Here is a 12,115-nt window from a genome sequence, read left to right as displayed (position 1 = left end):
AGTTAATTTTTAAATTAAAAAAAGAAATTGAATAATCATCAAGCTAAGTTGGTCTTATTAAGCAAAACTTGTAAGCGTACATAATGGGAAGTTTTGCCTCAAGGCAAAACTAGTTAATTTTTTAATAAAAAAGAAATTGAATAATCATCAAGCTAAGTTTGCTTTATTAGACAAAAGTTGTAAGTGTATATAATGGGAAGTTTTACCTTGAGACAAAACTAGTTAAAATTTTTAAATAAGAAAATAAATTGAATACTCATCAAGCTAAGTTTGCCTTATTAGGCAAAACTTATAAGCGTAAATGATGGGAAGTTTTGCCTCCAGGCAAAACTAGTCGAATTCTTATATAAGAAAATAAATTGAATAATCATCGACTTAAGTTTGCATTATTGGGCAAAAACTGTAAATGTAATCAGGAAAATTTCAAGTTCATCATTGTTCTCTTCTAACTTCCATTATCCAAGTATCCTAATTTCTTTAGCCATCTAAAGAAAGCTTAATAATGATGGCAGTTAAAAGAAACAGAAAAGCAAAAGAAAAAATAAGAAATCTTAATAATCTAGCATTTGGACAGATTTATGTGCTATTTTCTAGCTTTTGAGAGCAAAAGATTTGTTTTACCTACATATGGAGCACTGACAGTATCTTTCACTTTATTTAATAAACAAAAGATCCTTTTATTTTCCAGTTATGCTGTTTTTATCTGCTCTAAACGATTGAAAGAAATCCCCATTAGATATGCCTGGTGGCGGCTAATGTAGAGAACAAGAGGAAGAAGAAGGTAAAAACGTGTTCAGGGCTATTTTCGTCCTAATAAATTGGCTTAAAGCACTGAGGAACAAAATTTAAAACAATTAGCTATGAAGGGTTAAAAATTAAAGACCAGCCCAAAATAAGGATATTTGCGCCAACCTTATGATGATTATTTAAACAGTTTTTATACCGTCAGCTCATAAAACTTGAATTCACTGTGCTAATGCATATGGCCAAATTGAAACACTTTTGAAGCGCTATGCAGTGCTCCAATTTAAGGAGTCCGGAATCAAAATGACCCATTAAAAGACCAAGTGGACCAAAATATCCTAGAAAAAACATAGGTACAAAAGTACCTTTAACGCAATAAAATACTGCATTAAAGGACTTAACTGTAATATTTTACTGCACTAAAGGATTTTGACTTTCTCCTTTAGCGCAGTATTTTACTGCGCTATAGGAGTCCCATAAACAATCGGGTTCCACCACAACTGGTCCCCTACTTCCATTTTAAAAAAAAAAATCCCTTTCCGCCATTGAAGCTAAAAATAAAAAATAAAAAAAATAATGGGCCCACCTCCAAAAACGTCATTTTCTATTCATATTTTGTTTGGAAAATTTATATTCTCGGTATATTCAAGTCTAGGAGCAAGATTCTAAGGTCTAATTTTGAAAAAAAGCGATGTATAACTCGATTAAAACAACCTACAACAAACTTCGATTAAGGTTTTATACTTTAAACTTTTGTTATTATTTTGTTAAATACATTATATTCTAAGCATGTTTAACATTTAATCGTCGTGAATTTCGAAAAAAAATCAATTTTTTTTTTGTTGATCACGCTGGGCAGTAGCGTTTTGCTACTGTTCCCTTTTTTTTGTGGCTAATTTATTATTTGTTATATGTTTATGAATTGTTAAATGTTTATGAATTGTTAATTTGTTATATGTTTATGAATTGTTAATTTGTTAAATGTTTATGAATTGTTAATTTGTTAATTGTTTATGAATTGTTAATTTGTTAATTGTTTATGAATTGTTTAATATAGTAATGTACTATTATTTGTAAAATATGCCATTATTAATTAATTAGTTGTTAATTGTTGATTATGAATTGATATTTTGTTAATTGTTTATGAATTATTATTTTGTTAATTGATTATGAATTGTTAAATCTATATTATTTTAAAAGCATGAATATATAAGTTAGCTATCCTATTCTATGTCAACCAGGTAACATATTAAAACAAAAAGGATTAACTACTAAACCTAAATTTGAGAGAACTCGATGAAGTTATGGTTAAGAACACGATATTGAGATAATTCTATTCTATGTCAACTAGGTAACATACAAAATAAATAAATAAAAGATTATCTACTAAACTTAAAAAAGAATAGTTAAATTTCTTCTTTTAATATATATGTTCACGGAAGTAAAAATTATTATAAATTTCATAAATAGATACGTTAACGATAAAATGCAAAGTTTCTAGAAAAATATGTGGTAGACGAATATACTCTTTTGGTCTAATTTTATCATATTTGTGTTGGCTATTTTGGTCAACTAAAAAAATATCACATATTCAAAATAGAGTTCTAAGCAAATACTACTGTTGAATTTCGATTCCCAAACTAATTAACTAAAAAGTCTTTGTCATCACCTAATTCAAATCCCCATGTCCTTACTATCACATATTAAATTTATTACACATTTAATATGACGAAAGTTATTCTAAAAAATAATTATTTTCTTCCAATATTTGGTTAGAGAGTGAAAATAATTTTTGGAAAAGACTATCTACTAAAGATTGATAACAAAATACCAAATTAAATATTCAAAATCGTGCAAGGGAATAAATATTTGATTTTTATACATTCAAAATACATATTGTATTCAAGATAATACATAGAGACTAGTTACAAAAAATATAGTAATCTCCTATTATTTGTTAATTATGGCATTGTTACTCTATTTATTTGTGAAATTGTTTTACCCATGTTAATTATTCACAAGATATAATACAACACAATTCACATATTCCCTATAAATGATTAATTAGTTAATATAATTTCTCTTTAATTTCAAGAATAATGAATAATTTAGTTTCCACAGACCCGACTCTTTCATGGATCCAAATGTTCACCCGGGGCACGATGATCAACCGGGGCCCGCTGTTTACCCGGGGCCCGATGATAGATCAGTATTGTCTTTGCAAGACAATCATAGGCTAGAGTTATTATGTGCCGGTGCTATAGGGATATCGACTAGGCTCCATCCCCGTAGGCTGCAGAGAGCGTGGGCTCTTTTACGCCAGCGCCCCCCCACACCCCCGCGTCTTAGAGATATTGTTTCGGGGCGGTATCTATCGTTGCGTGTCCGTTGGTCGAGTACAACATGATTGGGCGCTCATTACGGCCATGGTTGAGCGGTGGAGGCCGGAGACACATGCCTTCCATCTTCGCACTGGTGAGGCCACAATTATACTTCAGGATGTGGAGGTCCTGTTTGGATTGCGAGTAGATGGAGAGCCATTATACATTCAGTACGAGCCTCTTCCTGGTAGTATATGGGTGACGGATTTGTCTAGGCTCACCCACTTCGTGCCTGGTGCTGCGGCCCAGATCTCGGGACAGAGTCAGGTGCAGATTAGTACACTCTACACTTATTTGCCGGCAGAGCATCCTGTTGAGGACGACACTCGGCAGGACATTGTTGATCGTCATGCCCGTTTGTACCTGCTTATTATATTTGGGGGCATCTTATTCCCGAACACATCGGGTGCCTGTGTCAGCTTACGATATTTGGCCTTTTTGGAGCATCTGGACCGCTTGGGAGACTACAGCTGGGGCGGTGCTATTTTTGCGTACCTCTACCGATGCCTATGCCGAGCGTCTATTGACCGTATCATCTATGTGTGTGGATTTTTTGCTCTTCTCCAGGTAATATTTTAAGTGTGCATTCCTTTAATGTAAACACACCTCTTGATACAATGATTAAAAAATCGTATTTTCTAATATCACTTACAGTTATGGGCATGGGAGAGGATGCTGTCTTTTCAGCCCGTACCTAGGCATCACCTCGGTATTGACATGCCCTATGAGGAGGTGGACGGCTGATTTTCACCGGGATGTGGATATTCACCACAGTATTTTTCCATTTCGGGACCAGCTTGATCACATGACGGACGATGCGGTAAAACATTTAACTTTACATTATTAATTTAATTAAACGTCTTTTCTACTTGGTGATCACTAATTTGTATCTATATTTTATGCAGCTATTTATATGAACGCCGTAGGCTGCTATTTTGGATGGGTAGCCGGCCTTTTGCAGGGCAGGTCAGGCGTGTGGAGGTCGCAGTGTCCATTGATATACCTAGACATCGTTGAGGACCACATGCCCGAGTGCGTCCTACGACAGTTTGGGCATACACAAATTATACCCCCTACGTTCGTCATGAGCTTCGACACTACCAGCGGGACGATCCAGCCGCTGTTGATGATACATTTCTGGCGTTCATGGGTGTCTAGCTCCAGCGTTGTCAGGACAGGTTAGGCACTTTAGCAGTGGTCGGCCATGTGACTCCCATCATGGATTACATGCGCTGGTATCATGGGATCACACGCCGATTGATCGGCAACCCAGCTTTGCGTCCCGCAAGGGATGTAGGATACGCAGCACTCGCGGGGCAGTACGAGGCGTTGGTAAGTTTATCGTATTTAGATTTATTTAATTGTATTAATTATTACGTTTTAAAAATAACTTTTTTTTACTGTTGAACACAAATACAGCTGGTGGCCGTACAGCGATTACGCATATTGGGGTTAGAGCATATGCCTTACCCCGGGCTTGCGGCGGAGATGGTACGGATATCCGAGGATGGTATTCGGTAGGCAGGAGAGTTTAGGCGCATGAATGATCCTGTTCCAGAGGCTGAGTATCAAGCGGCGCTAGGAGAAGGACGTGGTGCTGCCAGAGGACGCGGTGCTGCTAGAGGACCTGGTGGTGGAGGATACCATCTAGTAGATGAGGCCGCTCCCATTCCAGAGGCCGTTCCCGTTCTAGTCCATCCGCAGCTGTTCCAGGCTAGTGGCAGCTTAGCTGGACAGTCACCTACGTTTACGCCGGCACGCCTACTTGCTGATATACTTGAGTCTTCATCTCAGTCGAGCCAGAATGCGTACATGGAGGAGCGTGATAACTTTGATTGGACGGCGTTACGCGCGTCATTAGATGATGAGCAGCTTGTGAGAAATTTGGACGGACCAAGGATTCTTGACTTCAATGACGTTTTAATCCCGGTTAGTATTTAAAATACTTATTTGATCATTTAAATTACTTATTTTAAATATATATGTTACTTATTATTTAGTAATTTCTTATATTTTAGGATTCGGCGCCAGTGGGTTCACCAGAGCGACCACACAGGCGTTTTCTCATGGGCCTGCCGGGCCAGAGGTGTCTTCCCATGTGACTGTCGAGCCATAGGTAACCTTTTTATTAAAATTAATTTTATTCAATATAAGGTGAATATTTAAAATACATACTATTTGATTATTTAAAGTACTTATTTCAAATATATATATATATTACTTATTATTTTGTAATTTTTCATATTTTAGGATTCGACGCCAGTGGGTCCATAAGAGCGACCCACTCAGGAGCCTAACTCATGGGCCTGCCGAGCCAGAGGTTTCTTCTCATGAGATTATCGACCATAGGTAAGCTTTTTACTTAAAATCAATTTTATTCAATATAAGATGAATATTTATTTAATTTTTTTAACCTCTATTTGGACCTCGAACAACATCTTGTCCAGGAGGCTACCTTAGATTCTGCACCAGACTCATCTCAGGAGCCTACAGACCCATCTCAGGAGCCTACTCAGGCACCCGTCGATACACAGGTTTGATTATTCAACAAACGCTAATATATTCAATATAAATAAGAAATTGTACTAATTTTTATATATTTTTCAGGTTTATCCTTCGGCGCCCGCGGTGGCAACTTCCGATGAGGAAGAGGTCGAGTTTCCAGACCCAGCTCAGCTTGAGATTCTGAGCGTGCCAGTGGGACTAGATCTCAAGAAGAAGCACGTTATGAAGAAGGGCACAAGGGAGAGGGATGATTATGGCTTAGAGCGTCCTGTTATTAAGAGGAAAAAAGGGGGATAGAGACGATGGCGAGGGCGGTGGGAATAGTATGAGCCTTAGGCCTAAGGACAGTCTCCGATATACCACGTGTGGGACCCACTAGTATATACAATAATCTTGTACAATTTAAGTAAATATTATATATTTAAAGCGTTTCTATTTATATTTATAACTATAATCTTAGCCTTTATTATTGTTTATAGTGTCGCATCCTAAATTGATAATAAAAAAAAATGTGACACATTCGAAATAAAGTTAAGAATTAATTTAAAAATAACACGAAACCCTAAAACATAAATAACGTAAAGCTAATGACTACAAGTCTTCAAACAAAAATGGACTTCGAGCACTTTTCAACCACTAAAATAACAATCCGAATTTTTGCGTATCCTTGATGTATTGAGCCTACCTTATTAATCGCACAAAAATAAGTAGGGATTTATATAAAATATTGAAGTTCCGGAGTCTCAAAGCATGATTAATATACGGCTAAAGTACGTAAAAAGTGTGAAAATGTAAAAGAAAGAGAGGTTCAACAAAATAAATACCTCCTATAGCGCAGTATTTTACTGCGCTAAAGGAGAGAGGCAAATATCCTTTAGCGCAGTAAAATACTGCGTTAAAGGTACTTTTGTGCCTATTTTTTTTTCTGGGGTATTTTGGTTCACTTGGTCTTTTATTGGGTCATTTTGGTTCCGGACTCCAATTTAAGTGACCCGACTGGCCATTGGGAATAAAGAAATCGCTTTGGTGCCTAATTTTGCATAGACTAAGAATTATGAATGAGAAGAATCTCATAATAAGATTCCCTCGTTGCTATTGGAAATATTTGATAGTTAAACTTGAATAAGCTAATTCTTAAGGGCCTGGGTGAGTTTTATTGAAATATTTGAGCACGGTTTAAGTTCATATTGAGTGACAATTTTCTTGGGTACTTGAACATTGTTAATATATAAATTAAATTCATTACAACTTTATATTAATTTACACTAATAATGTAATATTGTTTCATCTTCAAGATAAAGTGGGTTACAAGATATCTGTTGTTGACACCTAATTTTTGACCTCCCATGACTTATTTTAATTACCCAGAGTTCTTGGATGTCAAGCAGAGTGGAATATGTATTTTCTGAAATCAAAATGATTTTTATAAAAATTATTTCGATAATATTCTACCATTCTCACTTGGTAAAATAATTTCTATAATATTATAAATCATTTAGAAATTAATTTACATATTTTTATATATTATTGCAACAATTATGATATATTTGCTAAATTTAACCAAGAGAAAGGCAAGTTACAACAATTATTAATTTAATTGTTTAAATGGCTAAATTGTCAATTAGCAAGTATTTTACTCTGTTTAATTCAAGGAATTTGGTTAATTAAATGAACTCATCATTTTACTCCTCAATTCTCAGCTTTTACATATTCAATTTATGAGAATTTTAATAGAATTAGTTCACTGTTTAATTATGATAAATTCTATAAATTGTTCACTATGTGATAAATAGTGGCTACAATTGAAATAATCATGTGTTAGTTTAATTAATTATGACTCTCAATTGAAAATCAATTTCCATGTTTTAACACAATTGAGATCATTATGGCAAAATTAGCCTTTTCATTTGTTATTTAGTCTAATTGTGACCTCGTATGAAAAGGCCAAATTCATTGGTTTGATCAATTAGGGTCATTTTTGCAAATGTTATTTTAAATTGTCTAAACTGGACCAAAAGGGCCATAATTGAAATGGCCTGGTCTTAGATTAAGTCGATTAAGGCCATTCCTTGCAAGTTTAGCCCTTAGTCGTTCAATTAGTCTTTCCTAATTATGGTTATTTATTGAAATGAGTGTCAAGATACGATGTATATATACCGATATACGCGGATATACACGTAATATACATGTATATCACAAGTATACAGGTATATATATGGGCTGCCCTCATTTCCCTTTTAAAAATCGGACCAGGCCCAATCCAAATAGGACTTGACTCGGCCCACTTCCGTTATTAAGGAGGGGTAATACCCCATAACCCATTTCATTTTCATCCAAACACCCCCTATCTCTCCTTTCCCTTTCATCTCCTCGAAACCCTAAGCCGCCTCACCTCTCTCCTCTCTCTTGCGTCATAATCTTACCAAAAATGGCATCGGAACAGTACGTTTTTGCTTTCTTCAGAGTTTGTTCATCCTTTTAGGGTAGAACAATTAATGTTCTACCCACTCTCTCACCAAACGCTGCCGTTGAATCACCAAAGAGGTGAGGTTACCCTCTTTCCATGCTTTTTCTGCATTTTCAACGGTCATGGACTGATTTCTCTTAATTACTTTTGTTGTATTGTAATTTTGAATTCACAAATCCTATTGGTCCATGAAGGAACCAATGGATTGATCTCAATTGAGTTCAAATCCAACCCTTTATTTGTTTTTGTGTTTGTTTCCTGGCCATTGGATGTGGTTCTGAGAGAAACAAATCTCAATTTGCTATACTCCCACATCGTTGAGAAGCTAGGGTTTTGAGAATTGGGGCTTCTAGATGAAGAACCCCATTCTCCTCATTTCCAATAGGTTGAACAAGTTTTGAGCATACTGAAATTTCAATATACTCACAATATAACTCGAAATACCTAGGGTTTCAAATATTTTAAGACCTTTAATTTTTCTGAGTTAAGTTTAGTTTTGAAAGTTTGTTTTCTTGTTTCTTTGGGTTGGTGGCTGAGTGTGTTTTGAGCAAGGAAGCATCCAGGTCCATTCTCGACAAAGGCTGGACCTCAAAAAGGTATTTTTACTTCTTTTAGTTAATAGGATGAATTGAATGAGAGACTACGAAAGTGAGGCAAACCCACATAAGGAAAGAAATCAATCTAATCACTCCATTTCAAGCCTAAGAGAATTCGACTAAAAAGCTTAGAGAATTCGACTAAAAAGCCTAAATTGGCGAATTCACCTCCCTCTGAGTCCAATTAGAAAAACAAGGATGAAAGGCCTAGTTTTCGGTGAGCTAGTGGGATTTAAGTATGAATTTGATTTTTCCTCGATCCGGACTTATTACCGTGATCAATTCACTATCAGTGCCCATGTGGCCGAGGTAGTCCCGAAGCGGATCACCTCGATGCCTGTAATGAAAGGACAAACTTTCATTAGCTGCAAACTGGAAGCGGTTTTTCGTTAGTGCGTTAAGGTTCAATTCATTGTTTTATGTGATTTCTATCTTATGTAGTTGATTAGTTTAATCTTGCTTTAGTGTAGTCTAGGTTTATTTTGAGTCATTAATTATTCCCTTTAATTGTTATTAGCTTAGATTATTTACTTATAAGTCGTACTAAGTTGCTTAGGTTAAGTTAATTGTTAGCTCATATCAATCCAGCTTTTGCTAGTTAAGTAGGATTAGAGATGTAGAATCCCTAATCAATCCTGTCTAGTATGCTTGTTTGTTCAAAATAGTTTGTGTGTAATATAACATGATTAAGCATTTGTCTTACCTAAAATTGCTAAATCCCTATTAATATGTAAAGTTATTTACTTGGACATTTGGGGTTTAAACTGGTAGCAATATAAATATCTACTTGTGTTGTGAAATTATACTTAAACTATTTGATCTTGTCTTTGTCTTTCTTTAAATCTTCCTAAGTTGTTGAGTTCATGACTTTGCTATACATTGATGTTGAGTACATTGTGGTGTCTGAGGAATCATTGTTGCCTTAATCTGTGCATTCTTTCAAAAAAATTCATGTCACTAGGTTCAAAACTGCAACCCTGTTTTCAAAAGGCCTCATGTAATTCCCACATAAGTAAAGTCCCTAGCTCATTCAACTAAGTCTTTGTTGGTATTGTTTGATGTTGTCAGATGTTCTGAATCAGTAAACACTTATGTTATCTTTCAAAACACTTTTGAAACTAAAAATTGTCTAAAAAATGGAAATGATGTCCTGTGGGTTTTGAAGTTTGGATTTGTGCTTAAGTATAAGTGATTTAAGTTCTGTGTCCCTTTACTAAGTTGAATCCTATTTGTTTGAAACAATTTGTTGACAACTACTCTAGCTTATGCAATATTTGGAATTTGTTATGAGTTAAGAGGCTAGGATTTGGGATTTATAATGAAATATGAAGTTGGAAATAGGCAAAATATGCTAATCAAGATTCAGTTTGTTGTAAATAACTTAGTAGTTGTTTTATTTGGTCTCCATGTGCTAGTTTCTGTGAATTTGAGGTCTGAATCATGTCATTACATAAGATCATTAGTCTAATTTGTAAAACTTGTTCATGTCTATGTATTACATTTAGAGTTGGGAAAACTTTAGCAAAATGATTTAGGCATTTAAGCCATTTCAAAAGATAGACTATCTCTTATTACAAAGGTCTTAAAGTTAGCATAAAATTGGTTACAAACTGTTATGTTTTGTTGAGGTTGAGTTTCCTAAGTTCTGCATCTTCTCTGCCTCTATGTGTTGCAAACAATCATGTGATATGTGGGGAGTATATGAAGTATACATGCACTGCATACACCATGGTGTATACAAGAGGTATACTTCGTATACCTCTTTGGGTGAATGCTGGAATTTGTTATGAGAACAAGAGACTTGGGCCAAATTTGCCCCTTTTGAAATGTTTTTGTCATATGGGCCTATACATGGATTATGGTTTGGGTTTTCAGTCTGAGTTATTTGGGCCTGCTTGTCTAGCTTTATCAAAACAGCCTATTTGAGCTATGAATTTTCATTGATTGTTATTTGATATTGGGCCTTCGCCTCAAGCTATTATATCTCCTCTGTTTTGTTTTGTTTATGTGCTGCTCGGTTTCTTCTCTGTATTTTACTTGCTTAAGTATGAATTGTGTGTGCCTTAGTATAAATACTTAGATGAATACTAATCTTCATCCCCTTTTGTTCCATGTGTATTCAACTTGGGCCATTCGGGCCACCCTTGCATTAAACCTGTTGGGCCAGAGGCCCAACCCCTTTCTTGATCGAGTCTGAAAGAGGAGAAATGGAAGCTAATATGTTGAAGGTCCAGTCATGGGTGAAAATGGCACCGATGGGCTTGGGTAGGCCCATCAGTTAAAGATTCGCTTTCTTCTCCTCTTTACTTCATATATATATCTTGCATGTATATATTGCGTATGTACTGAATGTATAAATATTGAAACCCCCATGGATGTAGAACTTAGGAAATAGTTAGTGATTTAGGGAAGTTGCCAACCCAATTTTAAACTCAGACAATAATTATTTTCTCGCATAAAAATTGGAACTTAATCACAAGATTTTAAGTTCAAAATTGTTTCCAAAACTGCGGTTGAGTATAAAGAACGAAAATATGGGTTTTGCTTAAGTTTAAATTGGTTCAAGGTTTAGAAGAGGCAAAAATGATTCTTCAAATACTAAGTAATAAATTTTGGGCCTCAAGCCTATGATTTAGATAATAAAACTGTTGGATAATGTCGCTTCAAAACAGAGAATTGAGTTAGGAAATAAATTGACTTCAAAAAACTTGTAAATTTTGTATACTTAAGAACAAATCTTGGACTTGGGCTGATTTGAGAACTGGATTCAGACTTGCTTGAAATTCTGAGGAATATAAAGGTTGCTTTGGGCCTGGAGGCCCAAAAACTTATTTTGGACCGAAAAACAAACCTGTTAGCTGAGTTTGAGGTATGATAGATCTGGACTTGGAATGCAATTTGACTCTATGGGCTTCAATAATAAAAATTGGACTAAAGCAATAAAAAGTTGTGCTTTCTTATATATATATATATATATATATATATATATATATATATATATATATATATATATATATATATATATATATATATGTATAAAATCGGAGATATACTCCATATTTTCTATATACATATAATAAAACCCGTAAGAACTAAACCCATTTTATTAGGACTAAAACAGTAGTGACTCTACCCGGGAGAAATCCCGGGTGTGTCTTAGTTTGGCAATAAAATGAGTTGAACACTTACGCGGATTTTTTTTTTAATCCAAAACCCCCTTTTTCTAAGGGGACTTTTGCCAAATTTTCTTGAATTTATGATATGAATGAAATGACAAGTTTGCGGAAACTTAAACATTTTTACGCAAATAATTACAATAATCAACATTGAAGCTCATAGGTCAATCGTAGTCTACGAATCTTTAATACTAGGGTGCGTAAAACCTTCCCTAGGGGATCACCAGAACCCTTACCTCAAACTTT

Source organism: Lycium ferocissimum, chromosome 3, assembly GCF_029784015.1.
Source record: "Lycium ferocissimum isolate CSIRO_LF1 chromosome 3, AGI_CSIRO_Lferr_CH_V1, whole genome shotgun sequence".
Lineage (NCBI taxonomy): Eukaryota > Viridiplantae > Streptophyta > Magnoliopsida > Solanales > Solanaceae > Lycium > Lycium ferocissimum.
Note: the sequence above shows the minus strand (reverse complement) of the source record.